The sequence below is a fragment of the Leopardus geoffroyi genome, chromosome C3, assembly GCF_018350155.1.
Source record: "Leopardus geoffroyi isolate Oge1 chromosome C3, O.geoffroyi_Oge1_pat1.0, whole genome shotgun sequence".
NCBI classification, from domain to species: domain Eukaryota; kingdom Metazoa; phylum Chordata; class Mammalia; order Carnivora; family Felidae; genus Leopardus; species Leopardus geoffroyi.
In genome coordinates, this window is record NC_059338.1 from 43,873,118 (window position 1) to 43,898,525 (window position 25,408).

The 25,408-nt window shown below is 46.0% G+C and overlaps 1 protein-coding gene and 1 long non-coding RNA gene across 2 annotated transcripts in view; one reads left to right on the forward strand and one right to left on the reverse strand.

The window, feature by feature from the left end:
* The window catches only part of RGS8 (regulator of G protein signaling 8), a 171,967-nt gene that overhangs the window by 10,867 nt on the left and 135,692 nt on the right, over positions 1-25,408 (reverse strand). The window lies entirely within an intron of this gene.
* LOC123584937 lies at positions 21,595-22,631 on the forward strand. Its single transcript, XR_006705791.1, has 2 exons — positions 21,595-21,931; positions 22,453-22,631. It is a non-coding gene; the product is annotated as an uncharacterized LOC123584937 (long non-coding RNA).

Consider the following 25,408-nt stretch of genomic DNA (forward strand, 5'->3'; position numbering starts at 1 on the left):
CAACCACCAACCTCTCTGTGTCTCAGTTTTCTCACTTGTAAACAGAGAGTAATAATATCTGTCTTACCCATCAAATGGGAGGAAAGTGTGTGAATGAGCTCTGAGAAGTCTAAGAGATGTACAAAGAATGCGGTGCTATACTGATTTTTGTGATTAAAATCAGCAAGACCTTGTCCTGACCATGACCGGTGAAGAATTCTGAGTCACTGGGTTTTGGGGCAGGGGAAGTGCTTTGCTTCCGTGAAGAATGGGAATTTCCACCCAGCTGGAAGTAATGAGCGGCTGTGGCTTGGGCCTCATTTTCCCCACCCCGCTTTCCCTTTCCTCTGACCAAGTGACAATTGCTGGGAAACAGACAGAACCAGGGATCTTAAAATAGAGCAGCAAATGTCTGGACTCTCTGCCCCAGGCTTGGTTGCACCATCAGTCAACTCACACTGCATACACACATACACAAACGACTGGCTCACAGCGGCATCCACCCCTCCCGGAAGACCAAGGCCGTGGAAAAAGTAACACATTGATTCCAGAGAAGAGCAGTCATCCAGGAATGCAGTGTTGTGGTTGGCTGCCCAGGCCCAGCTCCGTCTGGAGGAGATGCCTTCCCTGATGCTCCTGTATCCTCTGAGGCCTGGGGCTCCCCCAAGGACCAGCTCTTCCTGGAAACAATGGCAGTCGCACTGGCCCCAGTAAGCTGCGGAAAGACAATGAGAGGCCTCTAGGGGAGGTTCTATGACTCACTGGTTTCAGAAAAGCTCAACTTCCCAGACTGTGAGCGCTTCAGTTGGGGATGCTTATGCAACAAAACACGGGCAGCCTAAAGTACTCTGAAGTGGAGAGTCACCTCGAAGACTGGACCCTTCGTTGTGTGACCCCTCAGACCCAAAATACTAATCTGGTAAACTTTCAGCCTGATCCTAGAGAAGGGGTCCTTTCAGAGTGTGAAGGTTGAGGTGATGAGACAAAGATCATAATCCTGAAAAGCAACTGTTATGCTCCTTTGAAATTCTTCTAAGTTCATTCATTCATAAACAGTCGGTGCCAGACAGCACATCCCATATATGCACTCATTTAATTGTCACTGTCTACAGGAGCCGTCACTCTCCCTGCTTTAACAATGGGGAAGCTGAGACACACAGAGGTCCAAACTCTCACAATGGCAGCACCGTGATTCAAACCCAGGCAGGCCGGCTTCAGTGTCTGTGGGTGTAACCACTACACTACAGCCAGCAGCTGCTGGGAACCTAGCAATGGAGGGGCCCTGGCGAGGATGGGGAGGAGGTCTGGCAGGTAGCTTACTTTCAAGGAAGGAAAACAGATAATGAACAACTATCAAGTTGGTTAAAATAATTGCCAACAGTGATTAACACAGTAAAGAAAATAGAAAGTCGGGTGGGGGGGTGAGGGGACTAGTTTAAGTAAGGTGGTTTGGGAAGGTGTACTAGTCAAGTTTCTGTTGCTAAGGACAGAAATGAACTTTCTCTGACTTAAAGACAGAATAATTTTTTGAAGGGAGTTCGGGGCAACCCACAGAATTTTCAGGCAGTCTCAGAACAAAGATAAGAACAAAGGGAGGCTCGGCAGCCAAAAATCCCTACACAAAACCGCCCTGATGAAGACCCAACAGGTACCAGGGCTGAAGGCTAGACGTCTCAGCCCTCTCCACAACCACGGCTGGAACTCCCCAGATACTGCTGCTGGTTCTGCTGCCCTGGAAACCGGATACCACCGCCACCACTAACCCCAAAGTGGATTCTCCACCACCCCATTTCTTTGCACCACCAGCTCCTGACTCAAAGTCCCAGATGGGTGCACCTAATTGGTGCCCTGCTGCTTCTGACACAAAAGTCCCAGGCTGTGCTGGGAAGGCATTGGCAGCTCTTGGCACTGGTCCCACCCTGTGCTGCTGGATACCCAGGCCTGTGCTTAAGGCACTGCTGGGGGGAGGGCAAGAGGGGATGCTGACTATCCATCCACTCTTTTTTGTTTTTAATATTTTATTTATTTTTGAGAGAGAGAGAGAGAGCGTGAGCAGGGAAGAGGGAGAGAGAGGGGCGGGACAGACAATCTGAAGCAGGCTCCCCTACTGACAGCAGCAAGCCCATGTGAGGCTTGAACTCACCAACCCCGAGATCATGACCCAAGTGGAAGTCGGCTGCTGAGCCACCCAGATGCCCCTATCCATCCACTCTTTATTGAAGTCCACTCCCAACCCAGTTTGGCTGATGCAGCCTTTCTCTTCCCACCAACCACCCCTCCGCCACTGGCAATGGGATTTCAGCCTCCCTTCCAATAAAAATAATAGCTACTAATTTTGAGTGCCTATTAAATGCAAATCCTTCACAAACATCATCTCTAAGGCTTACTACCTCTTTGCAAGGTAGTTAATTACCCTCTCCATTTTCAGATGCAGAATCTAAGACTTGGAGAGGTTAGAAATCTCATCGAGGAAGTTGCTGAGCCCATATGTGAATACAGGTCTGTTATGCTCTCAGGAGCACAGGCTACCTCCCAAGGGGATTAAAATTCAGGCAAATTTTCAGCACCAATGTGACCCCCTCCTTCTGAATCCAGGACATCATACATGGGGGGAGGGAACAGTAAACTCCATCTGGATTTAGGACCAAAGGTCCTACAGCCCTTTACCTGCCAATCACCTATGGTCTTCCTGATACCCCAAGATTGCAGCTGTCCCAGTCTTTCAGGTGGCCAAGCTCTGTAAGACCATTTGGCAGGAGTCTCTGGTGCCTTCTTTGTCAAGGAGGACCCACACCCCACTGAGCCTTGCCCCACCAAGCCTCCGTAAAGCCCCTCTGGGGTTCTACACTTCTGGACTTATACTGCTATAAGCAAGGCTCACTTTCATAAGATACGTATGGCCCCTAAAACTACATCTGAGTTGCATTTTTGTGAATCAATTCTATATACTCATTGGCTTACACCATCACTTCAGATATCATTGTTAATCTCCAAACTCTCTTCACTGCGCATTGACCACCAGATGCTTCAGCTTAAATTATCATCCCCCTGCCCCCTCAGGGCACTCCAGTGGCTCAGTTGGTTAACCATCCGACTCTCGATCTCAGGTCTTGATCTCAGGGTCATGAGTTTGAGCCCCAGCTCAGGTCTTGATCTCACTGTCATGAGTTTGAGCCCTGCATTCAGTGGAGGCTACTTAAAAAAAAAAAAAAAAAATCATCCCCCTCTGCCTTCCCTACTTTTCTCTGAAAAGATCCATAAGCTAACATTTAAATGTACCAGGGAAGCTTACCATTAATGCATTTCCAAGGGGAATCATCTTAAAGTGAAAAAATTGCTCCTTGAAAAGGAAAATCATCCCCTAGGACATTCATATTATGAATTGGATGGTTTTTTTCTTGGTTTTAATGCATCATATTCCATGTATATACCTAGGGGTCTAGTCATAAACTAGTACTGTAAAATGGGTAATTTGCTCAAAGAGAATGAAGAAAGAAAGAGAGGTAATGAGAATGAATATAGATTTCTGGGCCTTTTTGTTACAGGTTAATCACAGGTCACCCAGCCAGTCATTCAGGACTCAGTTTCTCTCTTTGACACACAGAGCATAGATCTTCTGTATATTTGATGAGGTTGTCATGAGAACTTAATGAGGCTCTCTGGTTAAGGTCCTTTGAGATAAGCACAAAGTATTAATAGAATGCAATCCATATGCATCTATTAAGAGAGCAGCGTCTCACTTACCACTGCTTGCTAAGTGCCCCCCGCCCCTGGCCAGGTTTCTATTTTCCCAAAGTGCCAGTGCCTGCATCATTCCTAAAAAGGAGGTTTGGCATTGCATCATTCACACTTTTCCCCAAGGCCTGAACAACAAGACAAACAAAATGGCTGTAAGGTCGAAGACTTGGTCTCTGGCTGCTGCTGGAAATGTGCGCAGCAGTATTTCCCCTGGCAACAGACAGCTGCTGTGTTAGGTGTGAATCAAACATGTAAACCTCTGGAGATTTGTCTTTCACTTCTCCGAGACACAACTTAGCAGAATTGCTGAAAATATGGTGACACATTGCCTTCGCACAGGGCTGTCAGGGAGACGGAAGAGAGGAGTGAGGATTACTCTTCACTAGTGCTCAGGAGGGACTCCAGTCCCTATCCCCATCCTCCCCTGGGCCTCCGTGCCTTGACATCATCTCTCTTCTCCACTCTGAGTTTCTGGAACTATCAGACTATAAAAGCAGAGCAGGCCCCTAGCTGCCCCAGACACCTTGGACGGTGATTACATCCCTAGAGGTGCCAGGACTCTGCCTGGAGACCCTGGGCAGGAATCAGGCTAGAAATGAGCTTGATTCCTCCATCTGTCCCCTGATTACTTTGGCTAGGAACCTAATCCATGTGTACATACATGTGGACCTGCGTGCACACACATGTGTGATCCCTGAGCTAAAGGACAAAAATTCTCTCCAGAAATGCCAGTAGTTACAGCTGCATTCCTTTGTCTTTCCTGTTGGAGGGTTGATGATCCCCTGATGATGTGTGAGCAGGAAGAGACATTCTGCATCCTCCTCCAATGATGGATGTAGGCAGGCTTAACAATGTAGAAGCTGGGGGCAGCCAGGCAACCAATAGAAGCCTATCCTGAACTCTCTCACTTGGGGCCCAGGGAATTTATTTTATGTCATTATTATTTGGTACACTTGGCATTAGTTTATATGTCAATGTACACATATCAGCTAGGAATCCCAGCCCATAAACTGTTTTCTTTATTTCCTGTAGCCTAACCTAATTTTTTCAATTTAAGCACCCATTCCACAAACTGCTAGAAAAGCAAACAACAAAGATCAGATCTACCAAAGGTACTCTCTGCAAAATGGTACCAGGGCTATGAGGCTTTCTATAGCACCAGGCATCAAGTAGTGGGAATGAGCGGCCCTCTGATCTTTGATCCTCTGTCCATTCAGGTTTCTGCTCAGACAGCTACAACCCCTATCTGTGATCAGGTCCAGAAGCTCCCTGCTGCTGTGCTACTTCTCTTGTGGAACAGGAATCTTTTACACAAGTATTGTCTTGTGGACCCCTTGCTCTCCCAGGCCTTTCTTTCTAGCATCTTGCTGCTCTCTGGAGACAACCCTAGCAAACAGATCACAGGCCCCCTCTGCTTTGATAACCAAAGCTATTTACTCCTTCCTGCCCCAGCCCCAGGGGAACCTCTTTTGAGTGGTAAGACCAAACTGCCTCAGAAAGGAGACTTACAGATACTTACAGATGCTGACATTTGGGGCTGCCCATGGGAAAACAAACAAACAAACAAACAGGTTTCCTAAAAGCCCCACTCATGCACACAGAGCTTCCAATGATGTTCTTAGTGTTTTACTCTTAAACACAAGTGAACAACTGAGGATCGCCAGACCTTAGAACAAAATCTTGAACACAAAAGAGACTAAAATAAATGGTAAAAAGGAACCTGGAAGAAACAGAAAGGATTGAGGGAACAGAATAAAAAGTAAACAAACTAAAACAAAACAAACCCATCATTAATATCCTTAGAGAAATAGGAGAAAATATTGCATTTATGAAATAAGATCAGAGTTTTGTTTTGTAAGAAATAATCAGAGAAAAAGCACAAGCTCTTGGAAATTAGAAATATGATAGCAAAAAAAAAAAAAAATGATTTAGAGGATAAAGCCCAGTAGTCTTATTTCTAACTAGTAGGAATACCAGGGGGAAAAAGCAAACAGAGAAAACAGTGGGAAAGAAATTACCAAAGAAATAATATAAGCAAATTTTCCCCAAAGTGAAGCATAAATCTCCAAATTGACAAGACCTACCAAGAGCTCACACTGAATGTAAAAAGTCCCACATCAAGCCCCACATCATTGTAAATTCAGAACCCTGGCACATAAAGGAGATCCTAAAAGTTGAGACAACAGAGTGAGGGGGAACAGGGAACAGACCAAAAATGATGAGCAGGAATTAGAATGACATCAGTCTTCTCAACAGCAACATTGAAAATGGAAGACAATGGTAATGACTCCAAAACTCTAAGTGAAAATAAGTTTAAGCCTGGAATGCTATCCCTCCCGCCCCCGCCAAATCAAGAGTACATAGAGAATGAGATTTTCAGTCAGAAAAGTCTCAAAAAAATTTTATCTCCCATGTACTCTTTCTTAGAAAGCTACTAGTGTCTGGAAAATATGCTCTGTTAAAGTGAAAACAAGAAAATAAAAAGAGAGGATGGGGTAGGAGACAAGAATTAGGAGACAAGAGAGAGGTGAAAGGAATTTTCAGGAAGTCAGCAGAGGAAAGGGGCATAACAGCTAGACAACAGAGAGAGCAACCAATCTCCATACAAGGTCAGCAGACTCCAAGAGAGCCATCTGGGAGGGGTTGAGGAGGTATCTGTCAGGCTCGACAACATGAAAATGTTATTGAGCAATGTTTCACAGAGCTATGGGCGCATGTGGAAGAACTTAGTCAACTGTTGATATAAAACTAAATGAATGAAAATTAAAGGCAATTATTAACCCCAGGAAAAATTTTTTAAAAATGTGCAAGAATTGATATGTAATTAAAATACATTAATTGGTTTAATAGTAAACAATATTTATACAATTATGATAACAACAGCATTGTTAACCAGAAACAGGGGCAGGCTAGAAGAAGAGAAGGAGGGAATGTACATGGGTTTAAAATCCTCATTACCATAATAGGAAGTCTATAACTAACATCTAAAATTGATAAGTAAGCAGCACATTCTGTGAATTGGAAATCTAGGGGAAATACCAGATGAATAACTTAGAGTTGAAAGTGGTTTTCTCTTTGGAAAAGGAGGTGGGGCAGAAGGGAGACAAATAAGAATAGCTAATCTTTATTATGTGTTTTTCTACAAATATAACTTAAAACTAAGTATCCAGGAGTAGTTTTATTTAAAATGAAAGTATATTAAGTAAATATTAAAAATGAACCCCCGGTCATGTATGTGAAACAGATAAACAGGTCTGACACATAAACAGATCAGTAGAGAAAAGAACTACAGGTGCTACCTATACTCAGGTAAGGTGTGGACACCAAAGAGAGGGGAGATGACCAAGAAATTCCTGACTTCTACTCTTTCATCTTATCCAGGGACATTGCTGCCTGTGTGCATATACGGATGTGGCTCACTTGTAAAAACCTGAGAAGCAAGGTAGAAACTCACCAAACACTCCTGGAAAGGTGACAGGGTCTGTAGCTTAGGACGCCAAACATGAGCATCACACTGCCTGGGTTTGAATCCTGGCTTTACCACTTACTAGTTGGGTCATTTTGGACAAGTTACTTACCTTCCTCAGTCTCCTCAAATGTTTCTACCTCAGGGGATTATTTCAAGGGTTCAGTGGGTTATTGTGTAAAGGGCTCAGAACAATTATTGGTATATTTCAGTATTCTCTCAGCAGCCACCAGGTGAATCTGCTGAGTGCAGACACTGGATACACAGTGTGTGTGTGTGTGTGTGTGTGTGTGTGTGTGTGTGTGTGTGTGTTGGGGAGGGGGTGTGGATTACAAAGAGCTCTAAGCCTGTCCCTGCCCTCTAGGAGCTTAAGGAGAGGGTAGGGATTGGGGAAAAAGAAACACCTGTAAGTAGGCATTTTACCAGTACTAGTGACCAGTAGCTGGATGCAGAAAGGGGGGGGGGGGGCGGGGGGCGGGGAGCAGGGCTAGTTTCCTAGAGACAGTGACTGTCAATACGTGCTCCATGGGAGGGTCTAGGAGACACTCTCTGGATGGTAGCATCAGTCTCCTTTCTCTAGGAATTTCTCCTTCCCCTCCCACCTCCATGCAGTAGAAGCAGAAGCTGCTACTGCCTCTTTGCCTCCTTGGCCCAAGGAAACACATCCAAATCAAGTTAGCCTCTTACCTGAAAATTTTGGACACAAAACTGAGACAGAATTTTTTTCCCTCTTGATTTCTTTGTGTTAGGACTCATATGTCAACATGAAAGCTATTGGTCATTTTTTGCCATGGGAACTGGGAACTAGGAAACAGAAAAACAGTCTGCAAGCAGAGAAAAGGGTGCAGCCGACGCACAGATGGACACCAAGGCAGGAAGAGAAACAGGGCTTCTGGGTTCCTCAGGCTCTGCTCACTGTTTCTGATGCCAAACAGGCTATATCCCTGTGTAGGTTCCATGGGGACCCCAAGTACTCTGGCCACCACCCCCCCATTTTATTAATGTTGCTTAGAGTTGAATTTATGTGGCAAACTAAAATTTCTTTAGTAAAAGAGGAGGTCCCTCCACTCCTTGCTCCTGTACAGGCAGCAGAAAAAAAAGATTTGACCATATTCCCTGATCTAGTGAGACTTTTGGTAAGTGTAAACCTGGAAAAACCCAAAGGAGTCCCTGGGGTTGCATTGAGATGCAGTCTGGCTCTGGGCCCAGGCCAGAGCAGCTCTGCTTCCTGGGAGGGACTTGGACTGTGGAACAGGCTGAAAGAGTGGACAGAAACTCTGGGCTGTGGGAGAAGTCGAGGCTATCTGGCTGAGGCTCATTCAAGCTTGAAGTACAGAGGCTGAGGTGGGAGGACTCACAGGGAAGGACCAATAAGCATGGCAACAGGAAGGCGAAAAGGAGTGTCAGTAGCTACTAGAGGCAAAGGTGAACTAGAGGAGGGGGTGACAAAGCAAGACTCCGGTGCAGGCCAACAAGTGGTAACCCTTCCACCTATTAATTCTGCCTCCTCTGCCCATTGTATGCTAGGCAGCAAAACTTGGGGTCAAAGGAATGAAAGGCCAGCTTTTTGAGGGCTCTGCTATGGAGATGAATCACAGAATTATGGGGTGTTTCCATTGTGTTCCTCTTGGTGGGCATGGCTAAGGAATCGCTGATCAGCAGTTAGAAGCACCACTCAAAGCTACAATTCAAATACTCCAAAGAGCCAAAGATCAGAGGTTGGGAAACCTGGTAAGGCTTCCTAGAGGAAGTAGACCTGGAAAGATGGATAGAATTTAGACATTTAAAGACCAAGCTTTGGGAATGCAAGCTGGTGCAGCCACTCTGGAAAACAGTATGGAGGTTCCTCAAAAAACTAAAAACAGAACTACCCTAGGACCCAGCAATTACACCACTAGGTATTTATCCAAGGGATCCAGGTATGCTGTTTCAAAGGGGCACATGCACCTCAATGTTTATAGCAACACTATCAACAATAGCCAAAGTATGGAAAGAGCCCAAATGTCCATCGATGGATGAATGGATAAAGAAGATGTGGTATATATACATACAATGGGGTATTACTTGGCAATCAAAAAGAATGAAATCTTGCCATTTGCAACTATGTGGATGGAACTGGAGGGTATTACGCTAAGTGAAATTAGTCAGTCAGAGCAAGACAAATATCATGTGACTTCACTCATATGAGGACTTTAAGAGACAAAACAGATGAACATAAGGGAAGGGAAACAATATAAAAACAGGGAGGGGGACAAAGCATAAGAGACTCATAAATATGGAGAACAAACAGAGGGTTACTGGAGGGGTTGTGGGAGGGGGGGGGAAGGACTAAATGGGTAAGAGGCATTAAGGAATCTACTCCTGAAATGATTGTTGCACTATTAGTTTTGATGTAAATTAAAAAAAATAAAATTAAAAAAAAAGATTTAGATAGGCAAATTAGAGTTCTGAACCCTATATTTCTTTTTTGTTAAATTATGTATCATAATTATGATATCTCTGTTCCATTGGTTAGGATTAACAGTAAGAATTAAATAATATCTGAAACATACTAGGTGCTCAATAAATGGAAATCGAATGTGATAAATAAATAAATAAATAAAGACCAAGCTTTGCAATATCCAGTAGACAGAGAGGATTCCTCTTTGTAGCTCCATCTCCTGGAATCGTAACACAGCAGATCCTCAGAAACTACCTACTTAGTTGAATTGGATTCCAAGCAAAAGGAATAGCATAATAAAGGCAAGGGTTTGGGCTACGTATATGGGGCCACACGTAGCAGTCCTGTGTGTGGTAATACGAGGCACAAAATAGATCAGTGGAAGACACATTGAAAAACAAGTTGAGGCCAAGGCTGTAATTTCGGAATGGCTGGTCTGTTCTTGAACTCCCTGAGGACAGGGGCCAAGACATTTATCCTAGCCTGCCTCATCACAGGCTCAAGGCCTGTGCAGAATAGACACACAGAAATTAGTCCATTTAATTTAGGACCTAGTGCACAGAAATTATTTTTGCACACAACCATTTATATTGACATGGTAAATGGTTCGGCGTGTAGACCTATGTCTGAATCCCACTTGACTGTTGGGAGTATACTTTTTTCTGACTCCTTATGTTTTCATGCGAAGGGACTGCCCTAAAGTTATCCTTTGTGTCCCCAACTTATTCCCTAACTTTACTCAGTCCTACTAATGGCAGTAGCAACTCCCTGGTCTGAGTTTGGAAAAAGGAACTGGGCATATGCCCAGAGTGGCTTGTCCTCAGGAAGCCTGCAACCCCTACTCTATGCTAAGTTTAGTGGGGCCTCAGGAGAAGCTTGCAATTACAGAGTTCATTTCAGTTCAGGAGAGCCTATTAGCAGACCCATTTGGCAGCCCTCTCAGCCAAGCCTTCCAAACCAGCTTTTATCAGTAATAAAGTTGACATTTTCATCCTTGTATGCCTGACTCCGGAGTCAGACGGAGTTAAGAACTCAGGAAATGAGTGGGGGAAAAAAGTGTTAGTTATTGACTCCCTGAAATCCCAACTCTTACTGGCTTGAGAATTTTTTACCAGTAAGATGGTTATGATGATCATAGCCATTATATAGGCTTTAGTGAAAATTCCAAAAGATAATATGTTAGATGTTTCTCGGTTCAGGCTGTTATTCACAAAAATATCATAGACCAAGTGGCTTAAATGACAAACATTCATTTCTCTCAATTCTGGAGACTGGGAAGTCCAAGGTCAAGGCATGGGCAGATCCAGGCTGGTGAGAGCTGACTTCCTGGCTTGTAGATGGCCACCTTCTCACTGTGTCCTCATGCGGCTGAGTGAATACTCTGGTTTCTTCCCCTTCTCAAAAGGACACTAATCCCATCATGGGGGCTCCACCCTCATGACTTCATCTTTACCTACTCATCTCCCAAAGCCCCCACCTCCTAATACCATCTCACTGGGGGGGGTAGAGTTCAACATATGAGTTCGGGGGAGGGGACAGAACAAGCAGTCCATAACAGATGCTCATAAATGTTTCTGACATCCTCCTCTTTAAGCATATCCCTACGAAGGCAGAGTGTGTCCTATTCTGTATGTCTAGCATATTTTTTGATGTTTTGTAGAGGTTCGAAAAGTGGAAATGATCATTGTAGGGTCTCCCAGCGACTGATTCATTTCTGCCCATATATTTTAAAACAGTTTATTGAGGCATAGTCAACACACAGTAAAGTGTACATAATTAAAGTGTGAAATCTGATGTTCTGACATATGTAAACACCAGTGAAATCATCACAATCAAAATAGTGAGCAATCAACTACCACCCACCCTCTCAGATTCTCTCAAATCCCTTTGTGATCTCTACTTCCCACTTTGCCCTGCTCACCTGTCCCCAGGCAGCCACTGATCTGCCTTCTGTCTCTAAGGATTAGTTTACATTTTCTAGAGTTGCATATGAAGGGAATCACAGCATATTCTTTTTGTCTGTCCACTCTTTGAATATAGTGAAGGAACACTGATCCTGAAGTCAACAGATCAGGGCTCTTGTTCTGAGTAGATAATAACAGGTTGTATAATCTTGGACAAACCACGTAATCTTTCTGTGCCTCAGTTTCCCTTATCAGTAAGATGGGGAATAATGGTGTCTGCACAACCTCACAGATTCGTTTATGGTAGAAATACTGCATAAGGTATAATACTAGAAGACTGCTTAGTCTCTTCAAGCAAATAACTGACTCTGTGCCTTCTTTTGTCAGGGAAGTGTTATACAGAGTGGAAAAACAGAAGTAGCCCACAGATCTTCCTGGCTTTAGCTTTCTCAGACCCTAAGCCTTGATAAGGGCATATAGGTATGTAGAAAAGTAAAAGGAGAAGGGATTTGTGGGCTCATAATGATGGTGTCTTAGGGAAGCAGTAGGGAGGGTGTAGTGAATATTTCTCACCAGGTTCTCCGAAAATCCTTCTGATCCACCTCCCTCCTGATTCCTCTAATACCTGAGTGTCTCTGGGATTCTGAAGGCATATGAACTTGTATCTTATCAATCAACACCCCCCTCTTCTCCCTCCTACCCCCTCTGGGTTCAGGTTTGGCCTCTATCTTCTCTGGTAAGTCATTTGTCATTTCTCCATCTGCTATCTCCATGTATTATTGTGGGTTACAGATGTGATCTAGTTTCACAGAGCTGAAGTTTATTTTGCTGTTTCTTATTCTCCTAGTGGTTTGTGAGTTATTCGTCAGAGAGGAAGGGTACAGAAACGTCTTCACGCTGCCTCCTTGAAATTGGAACTAGTGATTTCTTTGCCTGCCACTTTTTTATGAAGATATGATTCACATACAGCAGAACACACAGGTCTTAAGTATTTTAGGCTGAGGAGTTTTGACAAACATATCACCCATGTAACTCACACCACTAGTAAGATCTAGAACATTCTCATCACCCCAGATAGTTTGCTCATGTCTCTTCCCAGTTGCCTGCTACCATTCCACCCCATCCCATCCCCAGCCAGGCACTTACTTTTCTGGTGTTTTTGTTGTTCTTGCTTTTCCCATTGATTGGTTTGCCTGTTGTAAAATTTCACATAAATAGAATCATACAGAACGCAGTGTTTGGCTTCTTTTTGGAATTATATTTATCAGTAGTGTATTCCTTTTAATTGCTAAGCAGTGTTTTCTATGATATGATAGACCACAATTTGCTTATCTATCTTCCTGTTTGTTTTTTTCAAGTTTTTCTTGTTGTGAATACAACTGTTATGAACATCTGTGTACATGTCTTTTTGTGGACCTATGTTTTGAGACCCGTGAGTGGAGTAGCTGGGTAAATACATATTTAGCTTTAAAGAAATTGTCAAACTGCTTTGTACAAGCTTGTGTTCACACCAGCACTGTATAAGAATTCCAGTTATTCCACACGCTTGTCAACCCTTGTTGTGATCAGGATTTTCATTTTACATATTTTGGTGGGTGTGCAATGGAACCTCACTGTTGGTTTTGGTCTAATTTTTCCAAATGTTCCCTCATCATTGGCACAGCCTCTCAGAGCTCTGAACAGGGGTTTCTTGGCACTCTTTTGGGTTGTCATTTGTACGTCACAAGTGTGGCTATTTATGGGCAAGAGAGAATCATTATGAGGCTATGCTAATAGTAATGCGGGTTTCTGTGTTTACAGAGGGTGGTGACTGTAGCCCATTGGGAGATGGCTCCCTGGCAAAGAGAAATGTTAATGTGTCATTTGCGAACTTAGAAAAGAGGCCTCAGAGGCCACAAGTGAAAGATTATATAAGCATTGACATCTATTTAAAAAAAAAAATCTAGCTTCATGGGTTTGGTGCTGTGGATAAAAATAATTTGGAGGCAGAGAAAAGATACAAGAAAAAGTTTTATAACTAAAAAATAAAGAAGCACTTGGAAACCCATCGAACTGTTAAGGACACAAAGCTGTCTCAAATGCTGGCACCATTATTTACAGTCAGCTGTTGGCAAACTGTTTGATTTGCATTTTCCTAATGATTGATGGTGTTGACAAGTTTTTTAATTTGGTGTACTGGCCACTAATGTACATCCTTTTGTGAAGGGTCTATGTAAGTCTTTGAGCAATTTTAAAGATTATTCTTTGTTTTTCATTGAGTTCTAGCAATTCTTTACATATCCCGGCTACAAGTTTATTGTCTGATGTGTGTTGTAAACATCTCCTCCCAGCATGCCTTCCCTGTTCATTTTAACAATGTCGATTGATGAACAGAAGTTTTAAATTTTCACATAGTCTCATTTGTCATTTTTGCCTCTTATGCTTAGTGCCCTTTGTGTCCGAAGAAACATTTACCTGTCTCCAAGCCAGAAACGTATTCTCCTGTTTTCTTCTAGAAGCTTTATGGAAACTATGGCTTTTTGAACTAGCCTCTGAGAAACCCTAGAAAGGCCTTGAGGGGAAATGTTGAGGTCTAGCCACCTTAACCCTGACTTTCTAGTTCCTTTGCTTCCTCCTTCTTCTGCCCCCACCTCAGTCAAAGCAGCCTTTCACTTCACTTTACGTATTGAGGCTTTAACTAAAATTTCACTTAACCAAAAGATCCACTTTTTCTCTATTTCTTGTTCCTTGAATACAGGAACCATGCAATCCTTTATTCTTCTTTCTGTCCTACGTACCTTGTGAACACTTAATACAACTTGTTAATTGAAATAAATCTAACCAAACTTGAAAATGAGAAGAGAAGGTCTACTCAGTTTAGCCGAACCTTACATAATATGTACTCCCGGGATTCCAATCTGGGCCAGGCTCCGCTGAGGGGAGCGAGGCTCCCAGTGAGAAGATCAGAGGCCTCTGTCTGCAGCAGGGCTCCATAGGAAGCAATAAGAAAAGCATCGTCTTACACTTATGTAACCTTTTACTATTTATAAAACACCTTCATGTACCCCATATCCAAAAAAGAAAAGAAAAGCTCCTAAATGTAAAAAGACCTTTCCCCACTCATAAAGACGAGCGAATACCCTAGAGTTTTAAATATATGGGGGCCATGGGGAGTGGGGAGGCTGGCCACATTTTCAATTTGAACAGATTTCTGGCCCCTTGGAGTGAGGAGAAAAGATACCCAAATGGCTCTTTCTAAGTTCCCCCCTACCCCACACCTTCCCCAAAATTCCCACTGAAGCTCAAGATGAGCCCAGCTTTATCCCTTCAGGCGAAGGTCTTTATCCCTGGCAAATGCAAACGCCGTGGGAAAGACAGGCACACTTTAGTCCCCCTCCGCGGTGAGGCAGGAGGCAGGATTGGCGGTGTGAGGTCAGCAATGGCCATGGTGGGAGGTATTTCCAATGGGGACACTGGGGGCCTCCAGGGTCTCCCTTCCAAGTCTCATAGCTGTGCTCTGGTCAAAATCCGCAGACACCACCCCCGCCTCTGCGTTAGACAGGCAGGTGTGACCTAAAATACAGGATGCCCTCACTTCCTGTCTGTGGCAGTCGCCTCCACCCCAATGCCTGGTTTCTGCCCCCACATTTTCACTATTGATCTCAGGATAACCCCATCTGACCTAAGAAACTGTCCCCAGTCTGTTTCACACCTAAAAAAAAATGAATAGTTGGAGACATTCCGATGGTTAAGATATCATGAAGATTTTTTTCTTAAGTACATAAAAAGCTCAGCCCCATGCCTACACATAATGGGTGTTCAGTAGATCTGTTTTGGAAAGAAGTACAGAGTTCACCCCAGCCTTCCGGTCTGTCTCACAGACCTCGACCTAGTCATGCTGCTGGGCTGGGCTAAGTCACTTTTTTGAGGGAAAAGAAGGTTAACTATCTCAGGACAAGCCTAATGATTTTTAAAAGGCCCGTGGGTTGTGAAATCACCAGTACCCCCAAACCATCTGCCTGATTTCCATCACCATGAGGGTTCCCCAGAATTGCTTCAGTGACTTCCTTTCTCCTTCCTCTGCTTCTGAAACAAGGGCTGGGAAACAAGGAGACTTGTTTTTTGTCATGTCTTTCCCAGGCATCCTGCTCCAATGGACAGGGGGCTCAGGACGCAGGGATACAAATCAGCGATCCGCTTCCATCCCTGTGACAAACATCACCCGTCTATTCCACCAAACTTATCGGCACTGAAACTCGAAATGACACTTCCTTGTCAAATCTGGATTAGGCATTTTTCACTCTGACTGGTGTGAGTCTATCAGTCCGCTGGAGGAAAACCCGAGCTCTGGAGAGGATTCAGATTCAGCAAACAGTTTTTGGAGGTCTACTCTGTGTCAGGCACACATTGCATTGTGTGTGTGTGCGTGTGTGTGTGTGAGTGGGTTTAATTTATAGACCAAGCTGCATAGTACAGACGAGGAGAGCAGGGAAAGTTCGGGATCCTAACCCAGGTTTTACAGCCCTAGGTCCAAGTCCAGTGTTCCTTCCATTAGCCCATAGGAGCCACATTGCGCGCAATCCCAGGCCGCCTTCTCCAGCATCCTCCTAGAATATTACAGACCACATTGGGCTCTCTCCTCTCTGGACACCAGCAGCATGGCCATGTGTCTGTGTCACCTGGAGAACCTGCCCAGGCCCGGGAGTTGTATCTTGTTCTTTCTATCCACTGATAGGGTGCAGGGCATATAGGAAAGCAACCGTTTACTGGGGGCACTTAACAGCCTGAGCTTTCTCATATATACTGTCCCCAGAGCTCTGCAACACAGGATAGATAAGCTTTATTATTTTCTCTGGTGGGAGAGAGGAGAGGAGAGCAGGAGAGGAAGGAAGCACAAGGAAATTAATGAGTGACTTAGGCTCCATCCCTAAAGGACCAAAGCACTAAGAATCCTGATTTACGGGGAGCAAGATAAGGTCCGTGGTTGGCTGGGAAATTGGAGAGATTAACTTTATTTCTTGAGTACCTACTGGATGCCAGAGAGTGCATTAGGAGGTTGTTAAGAACATTATTTCATTTGATACAATCCTGTAATCTCTGCAGTCATATTTTTAATGGACTTCAGTGCACAAAACTGAATTAATCTTCTAATACTTCATTCATTCATACTATCCTTATTGGTCCATGCTTGGGTCTTAATGATTTTTTTTTCAATCATCTGTTTTAGTGATCTGATGAACACCCTCGAAACTACATCTAACCCAAGAATTGTATCTATTCATATGCTCCTTCCCTATATTGTCACAAACGAAAATAATGTACCGGCCCTCTTCTGTAGTTAATTTTCATAACAGGCTATTAAGAATTGCTGGCTTAGCCTCCCTTGTCCATAAACTCTTGAAATAACAAAACAAATAAGTTTATCTGCTTGATTAAAAAAAGAGAATCCTTCCCTACCTCCCCTTACAATAGGCCAACCCCATCCCCTATCACTTCCTGTCTCTTTTTTTAGATTGTATATCTATGGAAACTTTAAAAAATATTGTTTTAATTACATTCAAATTTTAATAGAAGGACTTGCTTTTTTAGCTCAACACTATTTTGCCTCAATTCATCCAGTGTTGCTGCAGAATCACCGGACACCATCCACTTTCACAACTATGTGATACTCTGTTGAGTCAACCTACCATAATCTATCCTCTTGTTTTGAGAGCTTTTTATGTGGTGTCCAGTCTTTTGCTACTGCTACGAAGTGCTACTGTTGCTATTTGTGCTACTAAGAACACTCTTGTGCACACCTTTTGGTGTCCATGTATAAAAATGTTTTGGAGGTTTATATATCTAGGAGTGGAAATGCTGGACCCATTTTACAGGTATGGAAACTGAGGCTCAGAGAGGTTAAGGAAACTGTTCAAGATCACATGACTAGTAAATAACCAGATCCAGCATTTGAATCCAGGACTACTGTGAAGAACAGAAGGTGAGGAAATACTGGGGGATAGGAGATAGAGGGGGTAACATAATTATTAAATTACATTTAATAATCTTAGCTTGAGACTAGAACTTATAATCACTGAATGTTCTCAGCACTTTGCATACCTATTCTCATGGCTGTGGCCTGTGCTGGGCATGGGAAGCTCCAGAGGTTGGAAGAACCTCTAGGCAGCCCTGGTTCTGGAGGAAGTCACTTGACTCCTTAATCCCCCGGGGCTGACTGCTTAGCCACAGAAGTGGCAAACCTTTCTGGGTTTCAGAAGCTGCCCTTTCCCAGGGCACGTCTTCCCTCCTACCAAAGATGGTGCTCCCAGACTCTGCCCTGCCCAGCCTGCCATACCCCATGGCGCGCACACACACACACACACACACACACACACACACACACACAACACACACATGCACAACACCAGAGCCTCCTCGCTGTTCCTGATGGGCAGCCTGGATCCTCACCCGCTCTGGCCCAGCCTGCCCCCTCCACCCCATGCATATGCACTTCAGAGGGAGGCCACCCACAGAGCCATTTGATCATCCTGAGTGCAAGGCCACACCACAGGCACAGGCAACAGGCAGGGAAAACAGGACCTGCTGTGTGGTGACGTCAGTGATGGGGCAGATGGGCATTCAAATAAAAATGAGAATTATCAGACAGATACGCCCTTGGCAGAGCAGCTGTTCCCTGGCCTAGGGCTTACAGGATTCCCAGATCTGTGTATATTTAAGTAATGGCAGGGCCTATAAAACCCCTCCCCAGAGGGCCTCCAGGCCCAGATCTTGTTCCTCCGATAGAGGCCTCACTCTTTCCTGAGCCATAGACCTGCCCTCACCCACACCTTCACCTTCTATTCACCTTCTAATGGAATTTGCAAGCAGTTTTAAGGGAGATTAGAACTGAAAAAACTAATATCGAAGCCCTACAGGGAGTCAGGGATATCTATGCATAGGAAGGACAGCCCAGTATAACCTTGACTCTAGAGGGAACATCCAGGCACTCACTGTGCATCATACAAGAGCCCTGGGCAGCACAGGCTGCCATCCAAGAAGTATCAGACTTGACACTGGCCCTTTGGGAGCTTATAGTCTGGGTAAAAAGAGAAAGAAAATGAACGACAGATGAAAAGTTAAATAGGTAGCTTAGCTCTCCTGTAGAAGAAGTGATCTAGAGAGGTCTTTTCTTCAGGAAGGCAAAGCGCAGGCCCAGGAAGTGGTGGAAGGCCATGGCTAAGAGCTTGGCCTTTCTGCAATCCCATGCTGCCATTCGCCTGGGGAAGCGGCAATAACCCTCAGAGACCAACGTACCTTTCTATAAAATGGGATAATAATGCCTGCTCCATAGGGCTGTGCTGACGCTTAAACAATGAAATGTTTGTAAGTTCCAGTGTATCAAATAAACAAGCCCTGGGGATGTCCTGTGCAGCATGGTGACAATAATTAACAACACCGTACTGCATATCTGCAAGTTGCTGAGAGAGTAGGTCTTCAAAGTTCTCGTCACAAGACGAGAAACTTGTAACTAGGAGGTGATGGATGTTTACCAGACTTAACCATGGTGACCAGTTTGCAATATACACAAATAGCAGATCATTATGTTGCACACCTGAAACTAATAAAATGTTATATGTCAATAAAAGCTCAATGAAAAGACAAAAGCAAAAGCCAGGACAGCCCTGCCTTGTGATGATGAGGGGGAAAAAAAAGAAAGAAAATGTTTGTAAAACATGGCTTCACGTGCTTCACGAATAGCAGTGATCAGTGATCCCTATGTCAAGAACTGCGTGACCCCATCAAGTTCTCTGCTCCAACTCAGCGATTATAGGGTGTGTTTTACCTCTCTCTCTCTCTCTCTCTCTCTCTCTCTCTCTCTCTCGGTCATGGATGTGTGCATACGGCCTGTTTTTCCCTGCAGCTTCAAAGAGCATCTCCTCTTCCTCTATCCCCACCAATGTCCCCCCTCCACAAGCACAGACCCCCGCTCCCCCCAAATGGCGGAGCCTGTAGGGTAAGCTGAACCTGTCCTCCTGGAAGAGCGAGAGCAGTAAATAGGCCGAGCCCCTGAATCTCTCCACAGCGGCCTGGCATGGCCGGCCTCTGTCTAGCCTGCTGCTAGCCTGTCTGGCTCTGGGACAGATGCTTCCCTGGGGACAGGGAAGTAGAAGCAGGGGCAGGTGCTACTAAGACAAAAAGGCTGGCAGACGGGCCAGCTGCCAGAGTGTGGAGGGGGCTCTGTGTGTGGGACCTTAGGTGGGGCAGAGCAGGGCACGTGATGAGCATCTGGGCCGCTGCACCCTGCTCACGGCTCACCTCCCAAAGCTAATGGCCCAGGCAGGCAATGCTGAACGCCTCCTTTATTCTAGAGGCCAGGCTCTCTCACTCCTCCTCAAAAGAGGGCTTAACCCAGGCTGGCGAGCAGGTGGCCAACAGCTGCTCCCTCCACAGAGCAAGACTGTCTCCGTGGCTACAAAGCAGGTCCAGATGCCACCCCTCTGCGTGAGAATGTCTCCTCCGGCTGAGACCAGCCCCTCGGAAGAGCTGCCTGCAAAGGGCCATTTGCCAGTGGGAGGGGCCGGGTCCTGCAAGCCCCCTGGCTGCCCACAGGCACCACCTCCCCTCTTCCCTTGCAAGACCCCTTTATCTTAGCAACTGCCAGCCCTGAGTCAGGGAAGCAAACCAATAGATTCTTATGGGTAATTGCTGCATATTCGTCTCCCCAGGACTCAACTCCCTTTCTCCCCTCTATGGGGAGACTGCCCTGCTCAGCATGTCCCCACCTGGGGGATTCTGTGATTTGAATGTGATGATGATGCATAAGGTCCTAGAAGCTCCCTTCCAGCTCCCTTCACCCCTTCCTTGCCATTTCCTGGCAGACGTTGCCAACCTAAGCCCCGCGGAGCTGTGGATTCAAAGCATCCTCGCTATTGGTGACAGCTGACCTGGGAAAGCACTGACTGGAAAACCTCGACAATTTCATTTTATTTAAGGTTTGTGTGGTTTTTTTTTTTAATTTATTTTGAGAGTGAGAGAGAGAGTGCAAGTGGGGGAGGGGCAGACAGAGAGGGAGAGAAAGAGGACCCCCCCCCCCCCGCAGGCTCCACGCTATCATCACAGAGCCCTACGTGAGGCTCCATCTCGCAGATGGTGAGGTCACGACCTGAGCCAAGACCAAGAGTCGGACGTTTAACCGACTGAGCCACCCAGGTGCCCCGACAATTTCATTTTTAAGACATAAGATTAAAATAATTTTCCTTAACCTCCCAGCAAACATATACACAGCTATTCTGCACTCGAGGTGGGTTCCGGAGCCACTGGGGCCTTGAGTGAGAACATGCACATCAGTGACGTTTCTCACATGTCTCCAAAGGCTACAAGTCAGGAGTAGCATTCTGGCCCTCCGCATAAAGTAGGGCAGGGCATACCAAAAGCACTCCATCAGATAATTTGGTTTTGCAACTCACAGGATCTTGTTTTTAGCTCGGTCAATTCAAAGTTCGGGTCATTTGTGTGCATTCTGTGTGTCTCACTGGAAAGCCTGCATGACAAGTGAGTGATCCCTGCTAATTTAGGTCGTAGGGCATGTAAGGCGGGGACCTAATACCCTGGCTGGGGCAGAGCACCCTCCGGAATGAAAGGCACCTTATTCTGCTTCCAGTGTCAGACATCCCATTTGTCAACACAGCTTACATTCAACCTACCGCCCTGGACTTTCTACTGCCCACAGCCCCATGATCGGTTCTGGGATGGTAGCAAACCAGGGTCGAAATCTCCGATACCTGTGGGTACTATTTTGGCGTTGCCTACACATGCCAGCTCCTGCCCAGTGCTTTGCCCATCTCATCTCCAATCCTCACAGCCACCCTGCCTGGAAATGTGGGTACTACTATCCCCCTTTTGCTAACAAGAAAACAGAGGCTAGAAGAGGCAAAGTTCCTTCCCCACGGTCACACACCCTAAAAAGCAAAGGTTTCAGGATTCAATCTCAGGCATCCGAATCTCCATGTTCTCACCTGCCATGTGTGTAAGAGGAGAGCCCCTGTCCCTTTTGGCACCTGCAAGACTAATCTTAATGCCTGAGGAGATGGGGCCGTTTCTCCCTCCGTGGCAAGGGCATGCCCGGAGCCTGTCCCACGGCAGACGCAGGAGACAGAGACCCAGCACGTCTGGGGTTGTGGGCAGGGCTATGACTCAGCCTGCCCCGGGAGAACCACGGGCTTGGAGGAGACGGTAGCAGACCCATCATCCTAAAGGAGACAGAGCACAAAGAGCAGGACAGAAACCAAACAAACTGGCACAAGGGCACCTGAACGCGCAGCTGGGGAAAAGCTCGGGCAGATAATCGGCGAATCCAATTTCCAGCCGGCTCTGCAGTGCATGCGTCAGCCACCAGCATTTTCCATCAGGCCTTCAACATCTCCGGGAGCCCAGATTTTTGAGCAAGTAAAAGATAAGGAACTGACCCCCATTCCCACCCCAACCCTCACCTCTGCCTCGGCCTGTGTTGGCGTATACATGCATCCTTCCCACCCCAGGGGCAGCTCAGCTCCAGCACCCCCTCCCCTCCCCTGCACCCACGCACCTCACCCCACCCATGCATTCCCTTCTAGTCTATAGCAAAGCAGGGGTTAAAAACACCAGCTGTGGGTTTACAGGGCTGGGGTTCTAAATCCAATTCTGTCACCTGCAGGTTGCATGACCTTGGGTATGTTAAGCTCTCTGTGCCTCAGTTTCCTCATCTGTATGCGGGGATAAGAACCCAAAATGGTATCTACCTGCTATGGGCTGAACTGTGTCATGTCCCACTCCCCCCACCCCCCACCCCCCACCACCGCCAGCAAATTCATATGCTGATGCCTTAATCCCAAGTACTTCAGAATATGACTGAATTTGGAGATAGGCCTTCAGAGAGGTGATTAAATTAAAATGAGGCTGTTGGGGTAAGCCCTAATCCAACCCGACAGGTGTTTTCACAAGAAGAGGAAGAGACCCAAGGGGCATGGTCACAGAGGAAAGATGGCAAGAAGGTGGCCTTCTATAGCCAAGGAGAGAGGCCTCAGAAGAAACTAATTGTGCCTGCACCTTGAGCTTGGATTTCCAGCCTGTAGAACTGTGAGGAAATACATGTCTGTTGTTTAAGCTACTCAGTCTGTGGTACTTTGTGACAGAAGCCTAGCAAATCAACACCCTACCACATAGCATTGTGGTGGGGATTCAACGAGACGGAGCATCTAAATTGCTCTACAAAGCTCCTGGCTCCTGAAGTGTTTTCTATTATATGGCCGCTTTTGAATCTACAGCCACTCACTTTCTATACCCCTCATTTGGTAAGCCTTGTGCCAATGCTTGTGAAGGGCTAAGTTCCGGTGAGAGTTAAGTAAGTTCTCTGAGGGCCCAGGTAGTAGATTTCTGACCTCCACATCCAGCCTACCCTAGAAGTGCCTAATCTAGAAGGGCTGCTCAAAAACATTTGTAGAAATAATATTGTTTCAATAATTATCCAGGGACTGGAGTAGGGAACAAGGCAGACAGTCTTCAGGAAGTTTATGGTTTAGTGGGAAAGGGGGAGACACTGATCACGTAACACCTTTTGCCTTCAATCAAGAAGCCAAGCGGACTTGGAATGGAGGTGCTGGCTGGAGTCCTGGTGATCCGTGGGAGAGAAGGCACCAGCTGGTACCCACTGTGTGCCTGGTATGTCCTAGGCATTGGGATAAACAGGCTTCCGTGTTAACGTACACTGTGTTCACAACAGCCCCAAGCAGTTGGCTCTGTTTTTATTTTAGTTCTACAGATGAGAAAACTGAAGCACAGGGAAATAACTTTCCTAGGCCCACACAACTTGTAAGCAGAGTTCACAGCTGAGATTCAAACTCAGACTGTCTAGCATCAGAGCCCCAATTATCTGGAAGAGTGTGCTGACGGAACTCCAGTCAAAGATGGTTCTCTCAGGCTCGCGGCTTTGTTTTCATGGCTGGGCACACAGCCACTGTGACGTGCGGTGGGGGGATTGGTGTCCCCTCTGTGCTATAGAACCAGTCATGGGCAGGGGAGGCAGCACCCATGACAGGTCCCCACACTTTCCTTCTAGCTTTCGAAATGGCTTTGTCCCCTACCTCCTGGACAGGGGACAAGAACAGACCTCAACTAAGAAATGCATCCACAGGAGGGAGTTCTATCAATGACTTCTCTTGTTTTCCTCTGGCCACTTGCTTGGTGTAGACAATAGGACAGAGGGATTTTGCTTGTTTTCCCCACATTTACTGCGTGGTAATGAGATGCTCAGCATAGTGTTAAGTGTTTTCCATCTGAAAGAGGCTCTGTCAAGGCCTAGGAGATAGATCTCAGATCCAAAGGGTTCCAGACCCAGCAAACACTGCAGGGAGGGAGCAGAGGACCAGTGAGGGGCACTCCAAAGCTGTCCCACCAGAGAAAAAGGTCAGGGCCAGAGAGAATTTGTGAAGGTTTTTGGAGCTTTTAGTGTACTATGAGTCCAGCCTCCCTCCCAAAGGGCTAAGTGCCTGCCTCTCACCTCACCCCCAGGGAGTGTGGGTATACAGCGTTCCTGGGAGAGCCTGACATGTGCCCCTGAGGCTTGGAAACCTAATCCCAGCCAAGAAAATCAAAACATGAAAAAAAAAAAAAAAAAAAAAAAAAAAAAAAAAAAAAAAAAAAAAAAAAAAAAAAAAGGGGCGCCTGGGTGGCGCAGTTGGTTAAGCGTCCGACTTCAGCCAGGTCATGATCTCGCGGTCCGTGAGTTCCAGCCCCGCGTCGGGCTCTGGGCTGATGGCTCAGAGCCTGGAGCCTGTTTCTGATTCTGTGTCTCTCTCTCTCTCTGCCCCTCCCCCATTCATGCTCTGTCTCTCTCTGTCCCAAAAATAAATAAACGTTGAAAAAAAAAAGAAAAAAAAAGAAAATCAAAACATGAGCTGGGGGCTGGCAGGGGGCTCTGGCTGCAGAGCAGAAGCCTTGTGATTCTAGGGTCAAGTACGCCCCAAATGCTTCTAGTCGGCCAGCTGTGGGTCTCTGAGACGAGGACTGGCATGGAGTCATCCAAGGAGCTGTCCCAAAGGGTGGCCTGGAGGAACAAACAGAGTGCAGCAGAGAGAAGCTAGGGCACTTCCCAAGAAGGAGCAAGCACCAGCCAGAGTAGGAAAGCATTCAGCCTGTTTAGGGGAGCTGGAGGTAAGAGGGAAAGACTCCTCAGAGGCAGGGTCTCCAAGGAACCCAGGAAGGACCCACCAGAGTTTTCCCAGGCCCAAAGAGCCCCCCCACCCCCCTGCTCCCTTCCCTCTCTTCTTTCCCTGCCCTTCTCAGTTCTGGAAGGGTCAGAAACCCAAGTGGCAATAAGGGTAAGGGGCATAGCTGGAAAGAGAGGAACCAATCACACACCCTCCCCAGCAGCAGGTCCCTCTCCTGCCCAGGCTGCTACCCCTCAAAGCCCAGTCCTCAACACTGGATTTTGGGAGTGATGGTTTGCATGACAAAAGGCTTTTTCAGTTAACCCAAAGCATTCCAGCTGTGAAGAAACACCCGCTTTCCTTTAGACAGACCTTCTCTGGTGCATTTTAATGATCTGGATTATTAACATTTCGTGTATCTCTAGCTTTTCCCCACACCTGCAGAATGAGCTTTTACAAGCAGACACTGCACCCTCTTCTCCTTTGGTCCCCTCCACGGACCTGATCACCAGAGACCAGTGTGCTTGATAACTAAAGCAGCTTTTCAGGGACACGCCGACCGTATGAAGTGCGCCGCAGTCATGAGCAAGATCAACCCCCTCCATTTTCAGACTGCTCCAGCTGAACAAATACATACACCATCCCTCAGCCTTGTCTCTCCCTGCATTTCAAGCGGTAGGTGGTGCTAATAAAAACCTCGTATTTGTGTAGCACTTTACGGTTCCGAAGCCACCTTCGT